Genomic DNA, 10,861 nt, shown 5'->3' with positions numbered 1-10,861 from the left:
AAATAAGTATCAGCATCATTATTGGTATAACTATTCATGAAGTTAAAATAAGAAAAACAGTTACCCCACCACCCCCCCCCCCCCAAAAAAAAAAATCCCTCGAATAGGATGTTAAATCAAGCTCAGTTCACACTTTATTCCTTAATCATGTCAATAACAAAGTTCATCATCCTGTACATCACAATATTCACCTCGAAATACAAGAGAACAAGAGAAATCCACACACATTAGGCTTATCTTCTCTATTTGGACTCAAGAGGGCGACAAACAAAATTATGATTAATATAAAGTATGATTACTAATTAATGTGCAACTTTCACGCTTGTCGATTTTGTGTGGTTATTATTCATATTTTTCTCCATCACTGTGCAAAAATTCAGGTAGTTGCCGCTCGGTGGTCACAAGAACCACAAACTAGAGCACTTTTTGATGTATGCATCCCAGTCTAATTCTCAATGAACTAAATCTTCTCAGTTTGTGCGAGTAGCTAGCTTCGTGCATAAATCTGCATAATTAAAGTGACGCAATGAGGTCAAATATATTATCACATTTCTTAAACGATACTATCGATAAAATACATATTCATGAGGCTCATATCCAATCAAAAAGCCGCCTCAGGTGCTCATTTTGTCTTCAAATGATCCAAAAAAGGCAAAGCCTAATCCCATTCGTGTCATGGTTTCCGCGTGTGCTGCTTTCCGTCTAGTAATTATATTTAAACGTCTTTGGGTTCAACCCTCGAGGCGGATCAGATCCTGTTCACGCGACATAAAATTGCAGGGTTGAAGCCGCGAGGCGGGTTGAGACCTGCATTTCTGGTGGATTCAAAAGGCGGCTTTAACCCTCGAGGCGGATCACTGGGATCCCGTTTACACACATAAAATTGCCGGCTTCAACCCTCAAGGCGGATCACTGTGTAAACAAATAGACGACACACGGCCGGCGCATTGAAAATCGGAAAAGGTCGTGCACCCGACTTTTTCAGGATTTGGGAGATACTAGCGAGCTCAGACAGAATGTGTAGCATGTTGATAGCGCGCGCGCGTATACAGGGCGTGTGCTCCACGTATGTCTGGCGTTGGTCTAGCGCGCTCTGCATGGATCTGGCGTCCTTTTGGCGTTTACATTCGTGCGTCGAGCTCCGCGCATACTTTTGAGCATCCACAAAAAATCCCGAGGCATATAGCGTATGACGTCGATTGCATAGTGTAGGTCCAGCGTTTGTCAGGCCTGGTCACACATAGACGACGCACAGGGGATTTGCAATTTTTGCCAGTGCGTTGTCGTGCGGTAGCAAGCAAGCTGGACCAACGCTATGTGTTCGCCATCATTCGCTGTGTGCGTCGGGATTGTTTGAGCATGCTCAAAAGTATGCGCGGAGCGCAACGCATGAATGTACACGCAAAACGGACGCCAGACTCACGCGGAGCACACGCCCTGTATACGCGCAGCGCGCTAGCTACACGCTGTGCGTTATGTGGCAGCTCGCTAGCTTTTCCAAAATCATGACAAACGTTTATAGGCACACGACCTTCTTCCGATTTTCAATGCGCGGGCCATGCGTCGTCTATGTGTGACCATCTCTGTCGTTCGCACGCTGGCTGAGCGTTGAGAACGCGGTGCATGCGTGGACCATTTGTCCAGCGCGCTAGCGACACGCTGTGCATCCGTGGGAGTTTTTATCATGTGCGCTCTGTGTACGGTCTGTATGCGCACTGTATGAACCCTTTACATGTATGCGCTCAGCGCGCAAGCAACGCGCTATGCATTAGGTGTCAGCTCGATGTAGCTTCCACAAAAGTTGGGCGCACGACAACGCACTTGCAAAAATTGCAAATTTTCAATGCGCGGGCCGTGCGCCTTCAGGCCTAATCCCAGGGAGATACTTGCATGTCATTGTAGATCAAGATACAAGCAGAATAGATTAAGTTGTGTAATGCTGATATCGGTGATAAGATGTTTGCCATGTGGACAAGAGAGAAAATGTGGTGAAATCGGACGCCAGACTCACGCGGAGCACACGCCCTGTATACGCGCAGCGCGCTAGCTACACGCTGTGCGTTATGTGGCAGCTCGCTAGCTTTTCCAAAATCATGACAAACGTTTATAGGCACACGACCTTCTTCCGATTTGTGGTGAAATCATAAAAAATTGTCTACATACTATAGTATTCAGGAGGACTTAAATATTTCGAAGTCTGTTTTACATTTTGATATGTCGATCGAAAACGAATAATGTAATGTTTGTTATGAATGGATCTAAATGGAAATAATATTTGATATATTTCTTTCTCTCTCTATCCACATCCCCCTTTCTCCCTTCACCTTCCATCTAATATGACTCTCTACTATCTGGGACTGTGGGAATAATGTCTGTCACCGGTTTACACGACGAAATTACAATAATAGACATAGATGAATTCCCGTTCACTATTCACGGGTTCGCTGGAGGAATTATCAATCTGATGGATACCAGACCAAATGTGTCTTTCTACTCTCTTCTCTACTTTCAATCTTCGCCTGATGACGTGCTCTTTGAGAGTCTAATCTACATCTTGTCTCCACCGGAACGTCAAGTCCAGCTAACTTTCATCGACATCGATACAACTTTGAGCGAGGAGATCGCTGTCTACGATCATCCGTCGTCCCAATCCGTGGAATACAGGGTTGCCTATATATACGGACCCTTACAGACAGGTGTAGCTGTCTTCTCGACGCAAGGTGGTCTAACGGTCGTTTACGATGACAGTAGCAGTTCCATGAATCGGCCGGGATTCCACGCTGTAGCTCGAATATTAGGTAAGGTGATCATGCCTTACAAATAAAACTAGCCCTCGTGCGGCACCACATATCGAAGGGGGGGGGGTGATATCCAAAGTACATAACATTTCAATAGCCTTATCCGCAGAATCTCCCTGAAAAACTGTTTAAGACGATTTTAAAGTCTACTGGCTGTTCAGCGACCTTTCAAACTTCTTTAGTAAGTAACGATCATTACAATAATACTTTGAGCTAGACTGTATTGGAATCGTTCTTTTGCCAATATCCTATCTTTCTCGACAGACAATTCAAGATGAAGTTACTTCTTTTTTTTAGAGTTGTTTTTGTTTTATAACATATGCCATTTTGTAACAGTCCGTTCTATTAATTTCGTGCTTACAGTAACAAATGCAAATATCTGTGATGATGGGTGTAATACGATGTATAATGAAACAAGAAACTAGATATCTTGACTGCTGGACAAAAATGATAACCTGACATTAGGTTTATACATTAGTAAAAAGGTTTCTTCTAATCATCAAGCCATATCCCATACAACTAATGTAAGGAATAAGACACAAATTCCAATGCGTTTAAGTTTCATTGTGTCTTGCAGATATCATTCCATCGGCTCAGTCTGGATTCTGTGGTGGAACGATCGCTCTGGACCAATCGACACCAATGTTAAGTTTCTCGTCACCCCTTTACGATATGCCATCCATAGCAGATGTTCATGTGGATTGCAGAATGCATATTACATGCCCTGAAGGGAAGCAGGTACGACTGAATTTTCTTAATATCCAGACAACTTCCAGTCAGAGCATCTCTGTGTATGACCACCCTGCCTCGTTGACAACAAGTATTGCTTTCTTCCTCGGTACTCTTACGGCACCATCATCGGTGTATTCTTCTGCAGGAGGGTTGACAATCACCTATGACGATGACAACTCTGCATCCAACGGACGTGGATTTCTTGCTGAAGCACGCATTCTAGGTACACCATTCCAATTGCAGTTATCTAGTTTTTCCAAAAATGTTACTATTTTGAATCATATTTATGTGTAAAATTATCAACGACATGGAAAAGTAAAGCCAGTGGCGAAGAGGCAATATGATGGGGCCAAAAGGAACAATCTTGTATTAACAGATTTATTAGTGGCTAAAAATGCACTTCCTTCTGAGTCGAAATATGAATTTGTCGGGGAGTTACCATTTGGCCGAAGGTTCACTTTAAAGGCCCCATCAGGGGCAAGTTCCTTAGTCTTGTGGCATTATGTCTACTGGACCATTGGTTTATAGAACTTCAATGAACTTCAATCAACCATACGCTTATACAGATGTATATCAACCAGGGCCTTGTTATCAATAATACGTTAAAATAACTGCTGTAAGCTATTGAAATCGAGGCATTTGATTGTCTGAGAGCAAATTTGTCATTAAACTTTAGCATTAATTTGTTATCGATAACAAGTTTTCTTATTAAACTGAGACACGGTATTTACATGTACCTCAAAACTGCTATCGTTCTCATTCAAAATTTGTTGCCAATGGTTTATGATGCCTGACGACGACAACAAGATCTGAGGCACGTAAAGCCAAACTCATTTTACAGTGGCCATATCTAGGTTTGTTGGATCACTGGTTTCATAGAACTTTAAAATGATCATTTGCTTTTTTATTATCACTCCTGTTCGAAATCATTTAAAAATGAGTAAATCCAGCATTTATTCCATTTTTGTTTCGTTAAAAGGATAAGGTTAAGTTTTGGGCTGCTATCGGGCTTCTTGTTAGGTTTAGGGGTAGGGTTAGGGTTAGGTATAGTATTTGGTCCCGGGTTGGAGTTAGAAACTCGGTTAGGGTACGAAATGACCGTGGAGCAATTGTCGCAGGACCTTGTGTCGTACAATCCCACATGTATATAGTGTTTTTTGTTTTATTTTCATGTTGATCATCTGTGTATATGTTTTTTTCTACGAAAGATGGTCTACCCATGAATGAGACCGGGTTTTTCGGAGGAACCATGAGGCTCACTGAGGATTCACCAACAATCACCTTCTCCACGCCGTTGTACAATGATCCGTCTATCTTATATTCCGATATCAACATGGACTGCATCATGCACTTTGTCGGTCCAACTGGAAATCATATTCAACTCATCCTCCACAACTTTGCGACAACATCCTCAGAAGAAGTTGTTGTCTATGACCATCCTTCCACTGCATTGGTGGCTAACGAGGTATCGCGTCTGAAGGGTCCCTTGAATGCAAGGGTAGTTTTCTTCTCGAGTGGCGAAGGCCTTTCCCTTCTTTACATCGATGGAAGTAACTCATTTAATGGTCCCGGTTTTACAGCTGAGGCGCGACTCTTAGGTAATGTATGTAATGTACATAAACACTATCACAGTCATATCGATGACGAAACCGTCAAAAGTACAAGTTCGCTGACAAACCGATGCAATGCGTGTATTCAATTTAACACGTGTCTTAATGGGATGTCGGCGAAATTGTACTTATAACTGTTGCATGAAACGACGCCCAGACCGATAAAATGACCCACCAAAGTAATACATTACTCCTAATGGCCAAGAATTTGTTGGTTTTTAATCGTTTGGAGATGGTTTGGCGGTATGACTGAGGTATCTTATCGATTTATTCGTTTGTTGATTGTGGAATACAAATTATTAATTCAAAATAACATATTACGCATGTTTTTTATGTCATAGTCGTACAATAACTTTCTTCGCGACTTTTAGTACTCTTTGAAAAATGTAGACGTATTTGTCTTGAAAAAAGTCTTGTTTTAGGATTTGAAATCGAATTATATTCAAGTATTTACCAATCATGTCAGTATAGCATATTCGATTACATTGTCAACGCGTTAAGCTTTACATTCCTTTACATATCAATATACAATCAGGCCTGTTGCGCACGCGACACCATTTCGTTTGCATTGGGTCTATTACCTGCGCTAATCAGGCAACTAGCCCATAAGCCAGTTATCATATGGTAATGTAGACCCAATGCTTACACTGTTCGTCTTTATACTTCCTTCACTGTGTCATTTCGTCACAGCGCTACATAAACCCTGAAAGTCCCCGACGCAGTCCTGCGTCATCAAATGACGCCCTAAAACGGGCATTCGCTCAAGTGATTTGTCTTTTGTATGGTTTCAGATGGGATGGATAACACCATTAAATCAAACCAACCTGGATTCTGTGGAGGAACGTTTACATTATCTGCCTTATCGCCAAATATTACATTCTTCTCACCGAGCTACAATAATCCCTCAAACAATGTCTTCTCAAAATGCATGATCCACATAACTAGCCCGTTAGGAAAGCAGGTTCGGGTTGTATTTTCAAATATAGAAACTTCTGGCAATGTTGACGATCTAGTGGCTGTATACGATCATCCTACGGCTGCGTCATACATGTACAATGTAATGACTGTGTCTGGTATCCTTAGCTCCACTGCTACCGTGCTTTCATCAAGAGGTGGAGTCACCTTGGTCTATGATGATACACGTTTTTCTAACAATGGGCGGGGATATTATGCTGAAGCTCAATTTATAGGTATGATCTGTTTGATAATAAACAAATTATTATGTATAACCATCATTTGAAATATGATCTGTAGTCAATGTTACTTTTGATGATAAAGATTAGACGTCCATTTTAAGTCTTGCTGAAACATCAGTTTGTACAGAGTTGTATGCTGTTTACGAGTTCAAAAGAGTAATATGCATGATTGTTTTTGTTTAGTATCCACAAGGGATGCACCAATTTGAATATAGAATTCAGTAACTACAATGATATGAGATAGAATACTCTTTAGAATTATTATTGAGAAGTAACCCATAATTTTCCAAGATTATTTGATGAAACACATGAATGTCATTCAAGGCTCTACAGCTTAACATTTGATTAAGCATGTTTCATCTCACTGGAATATGTTGAATTAATTTCTGAATACTCATTTAATTATTGGCCACATTCACAGTTCGAGACATGCTTGAATAGATCATTCGTATCAGCTATAAAGCTGCAAGTCATTGTAAAAATATCGCACTTCTTATTCCTACATTTAGCATATTGAAACTACATTACAAAAGTGTCTTTTTTATCTACGACAATGCAGATTTTTCTTCATCTTTTGAACCGGGTTTCTGTGGAGGTGCGATACAACTAACAGAGTCTTTGCCTCAAATCAATTTCACCACACCGTTATACAAGAAGTCTTCAACCGGTGATGTTGAGGTCTATTGCACCATATACATTACCAGCGAATCAGGAAAGCAGGTTCGACTCGTTGTCCATGACTTTGAGAGTACTTTGATTTCAAGACTTCGAATTTACGACCACCCTTCCTCTGTATCAAGCACTAATCTGGCCTCAACATTGTACGGTCCTCTCACTGCAAGTGTTGTCTTTTTATCGTCAGAGGGTGGCCTTACACTAGTATTCCAGAATAGTGTAAGTTCCTACACTGAACGAGGGTTCCTTGGAGAAGTCACGATTTCAGGTGATGCTTTTTTCCGTTTATTTCAATATTATACACCAATAAATCTCATATCCGTTGCATGCCGTCAAAGCATATGTCTGCATCTGCCTGCATCTGTCTAAATTTTCCATTAAAATCGACCAGAACTGTAAATATCTGTACTATCATCAAATAAGTTACCATTCAATTATGCATACCGTGTGAGTCAAAAAAAAGTTTACACCTAGAAAATTGTTAATTATTTGTAGAATCATATGTGAACAGTAAATTATTATACATCCGATGAAAGAGTGTTTTATCCCAAATCATTTGGTATCATTTTTGGGTGGTTTGTGTTCACGCTTGGATGAACAGGAGGCATTGTTTGCGAGAGTGCAAAAATCGACTTGCGCCACAATGATACCTACAGTATGTATTATGTTGGGATTAGCGTAGTGAGAGAATGAATTGAATGTATCAAATGAAATGCATTGCATATGCTTTTTGCAAAGGGCAAAGTCACACACACCCACACACACGCGCACAAACGTTTGTTGATATTTGATATTCGATATTTGATATGCGTGGCATGATTAATTTTGTTAGGAATGTTAGATGGATCTGCAAAGACCGTATAAATACCCAAATCCCAATTGTTTTATTGAAACATCACATAGGCAACTTTGGCGCAAGTCGATTTTTGCACTCTTGCAAAAAATGCCTCCTGTTCATCTAAGCGTGAACGCATACCACACAAAAATGGTACCAATTGATTTGGGATAAAACACTCTTTCATCAGATGTACAATAATTTACTGTTCATAGATGATTTTTTTAATAATTATCATTTTTCTAAGTGTAAGCTTTTTTTTTTACTCACACTGTATAGGTTGCTCAACAACAGTTTGTTCCTTGTTGAGAAAGATTATTATCTCTGCCATTCGTATCTTCTTCCGTTAAAGTATTCTATATCCATCACGTGATAGGAGCGATGCATTTTTTCTCTTTGGATGAAACACTGAGAGGCATGCAGTGGCGGATCCAGGAATTTCTTACCAGGGGGGGGGGGGCAAAAAATGGCATAGGGTGAAATCAGTAGCGTACGCAGGATTTTTTCAAAGGGGGGGGGGGTGTTAATATTTTTTAATCGGGCCGAAAATTTCGCAGCGACTCAACCAGCCGCTAAATAAGCGGGAAGGGGGGAGGGGGGGGGGGTAAGGGCACATTTTTGTTTTCTCCTGAAAATTTGAAAATCGCGCTGGCCACAAATTCGCTCATTTGTGGGGGGGGGGGGGGGGGGGGTAGTGAGCACTATTTTTTGGGGGGGCCGGGGGGCACGTGCTCCCTGTGCTCCCCCTGGATCCGTCCCTGGCATGGACCACCTCCTGCACCCCTTCTCCTCCTTCTAATTTGTAACCTTTTCGTACCACTATCTTGCAGATCCATTACTATCCAACCAAAACGGGTTTTGTGGTGGAACAGCTGACCTGACAGTCTCGACACCAAGCATTTCCTTTTCCTCACCTCTTTACTACAACCCATCAACCAACGGTCTTCATGCTGATTGCTCATTCCACTTCACAAGCCCGCCGGAGAAACAAATTCTGCTGATGTTCCTGGATATCGAGACAACGACCAATGAAAGAATATCAGTCTATGATCACCCGACATCCACCACCTCTAGTGCTCGTATTGCCTACCTGTATGGCTCTGTTAAGACACCAACAACCATTTATTCATCACATGAGGGACTGACAGTGATCTTTGAAGATCGTAGTGATGCTTACAATGGACCCGGCTTTTTGGCCGAAGCTCGAATTCTCGGTAATAAAGTCCTTCCACTCCGTACTACGCATTATTTCATTATTTACAGTTTCCCACTAGCAGTTAGGGGGAATTCTCAGAATGCTTGCACACTCTATTATTATCAAACATGATCCTAATAGATATTTTACATAACATTTTATTAACAACTCAACTGGACTTACTTTGCTTTAGATTGATAAATTTAGGTAAATCGGTGCCTTGATATTAAGTGTCATCGTCTATCATCAGGTCCATATAGTAGAATCGTGATTGCGGCATTATACGAACAAAATCAGAAGTATTTATGATAGTGTCGGGGTTTCGTTTTTAATATGAAGCGAAATATTATGATTTAGCAACAAAAAAACAACGAATTTGCGTCTAGTCTTAAACCAATATGATGCCATAATGAAAACTCAATTAATCTATTAACATTGATTAGTTTGATTTAATTCTTTCCAAGAACTGCCGTCCGACCAAGCTGGGTTCTGTGGCGGTTTGATGGCACTGACTTATTCCACATCACGCATTACTTTCTCAACTCCAATCTACGACAACCCGATAATGGCCGATGTGACCACAGTCTGTAGGATGTATATAAGAGCACCATCTAGGACGCAGATCAAGCTCACACTGAAGGACATTGAAACCACTTCAAGCAAGCAAGTTAAAATCTATGATCACCCAACGGACATGTCATCGCAGTACCAAGTTTTTCATTTTTACGGTATTTTGAATGACAGTGCCGTCATCATTTCTACACAAGGCGGACTGATCATAGATATGACCGATGTCAACAGTCTTTACAATGGAAAAGGTTTCAGCGCGGAAGCTCGAATCTACAATTTCGGTATTTAATAGTAATGAAGTCGATAATGATAACAATAACAAATACTGATAATAAACATGAAATTATGATAATAATCATGAAATAATGATAATAATAATGATAATAATAATAATAATAATAATAATAATAATAACAAAACAAATATTGTAATATCTATATTTAATGGTAATGATGATGTTGATAATTTTGTTTACCCAGTGACGCCCAGTGACGCCCAGTGACGCCTTAACAGCAGCAATGCTGGTCATCTTCTGGGTCCTACAATTACTATTGACCTGGCTTTGCAAGGTATGGTCACTTAATTTTGTACCAGACGCCTCGTAAATGGCCGTACATCTTCGGAATGAAAATGATATCATCGCAAGTTCAACGCATTTTGATTAATTGACCTACATGCGCTTGTTACCCAGCGCAACAAATTTCGAAGAAATGGCAATTGTATATAGATGTAGAATTCTACACAAACATCATCTTCCTGATAGAAAGGGGTGCGCACGCGGCGAGTGAGTAAAGATCAGCTCTCAACATCGCTGTGATTTTCTTCATGAAAATACACTTTTCTGGTCTAGAATTATATCCATAGACCATTAAACCCTATGTTCTTAAGTCTCTGGATCAACTTGAAGTAAAATTCGAGTCGATATTACTGTGAATTGTGGTGCAATTTGCTCCTTCATTTTTGGAAGGGTGAGAGCCGGAGGACTCGTGGACGCCATCTTAACACGTGTATTTTCTATGACCGCGTCACACTCCGTAATGGATCGAGGGCTAGCGTGTATCAAGCTGGCGTGGTAGGATCGGCACTGGTGGGTGTTGAGTGTTTTCCCCCTCGGTTGCGTGCTTTATATAGACCCATCATGTTTCCTTCATGTACTGTGAGTATGCTATTACTTGTTATCTGTTTCTGCTCAATTGTGTATTCCAGCCAACTCCAAACTCAAGATGACTGGAATCGGGCGCAGTACCAAA

Source organism: Strongylocentrotus purpuratus, unplaced genomic scaffold, assembly GCF_000002235.5.
Source record: "Strongylocentrotus purpuratus isolate Spur 01 unplaced genomic scaffold, Spur_5.0 spur5_scaffold_21, whole genome shotgun sequence".
NCBI classification, from domain to species: Eukaryota; Metazoa; Echinodermata; class Echinoidea; order Camarodonta; family Strongylocentrotidae; genus Strongylocentrotus; species Strongylocentrotus purpuratus.
The sequence above is the reverse complement of the archived record's forward strand: the minus strand, read 5'-3'. Positions refer to the sequence as shown.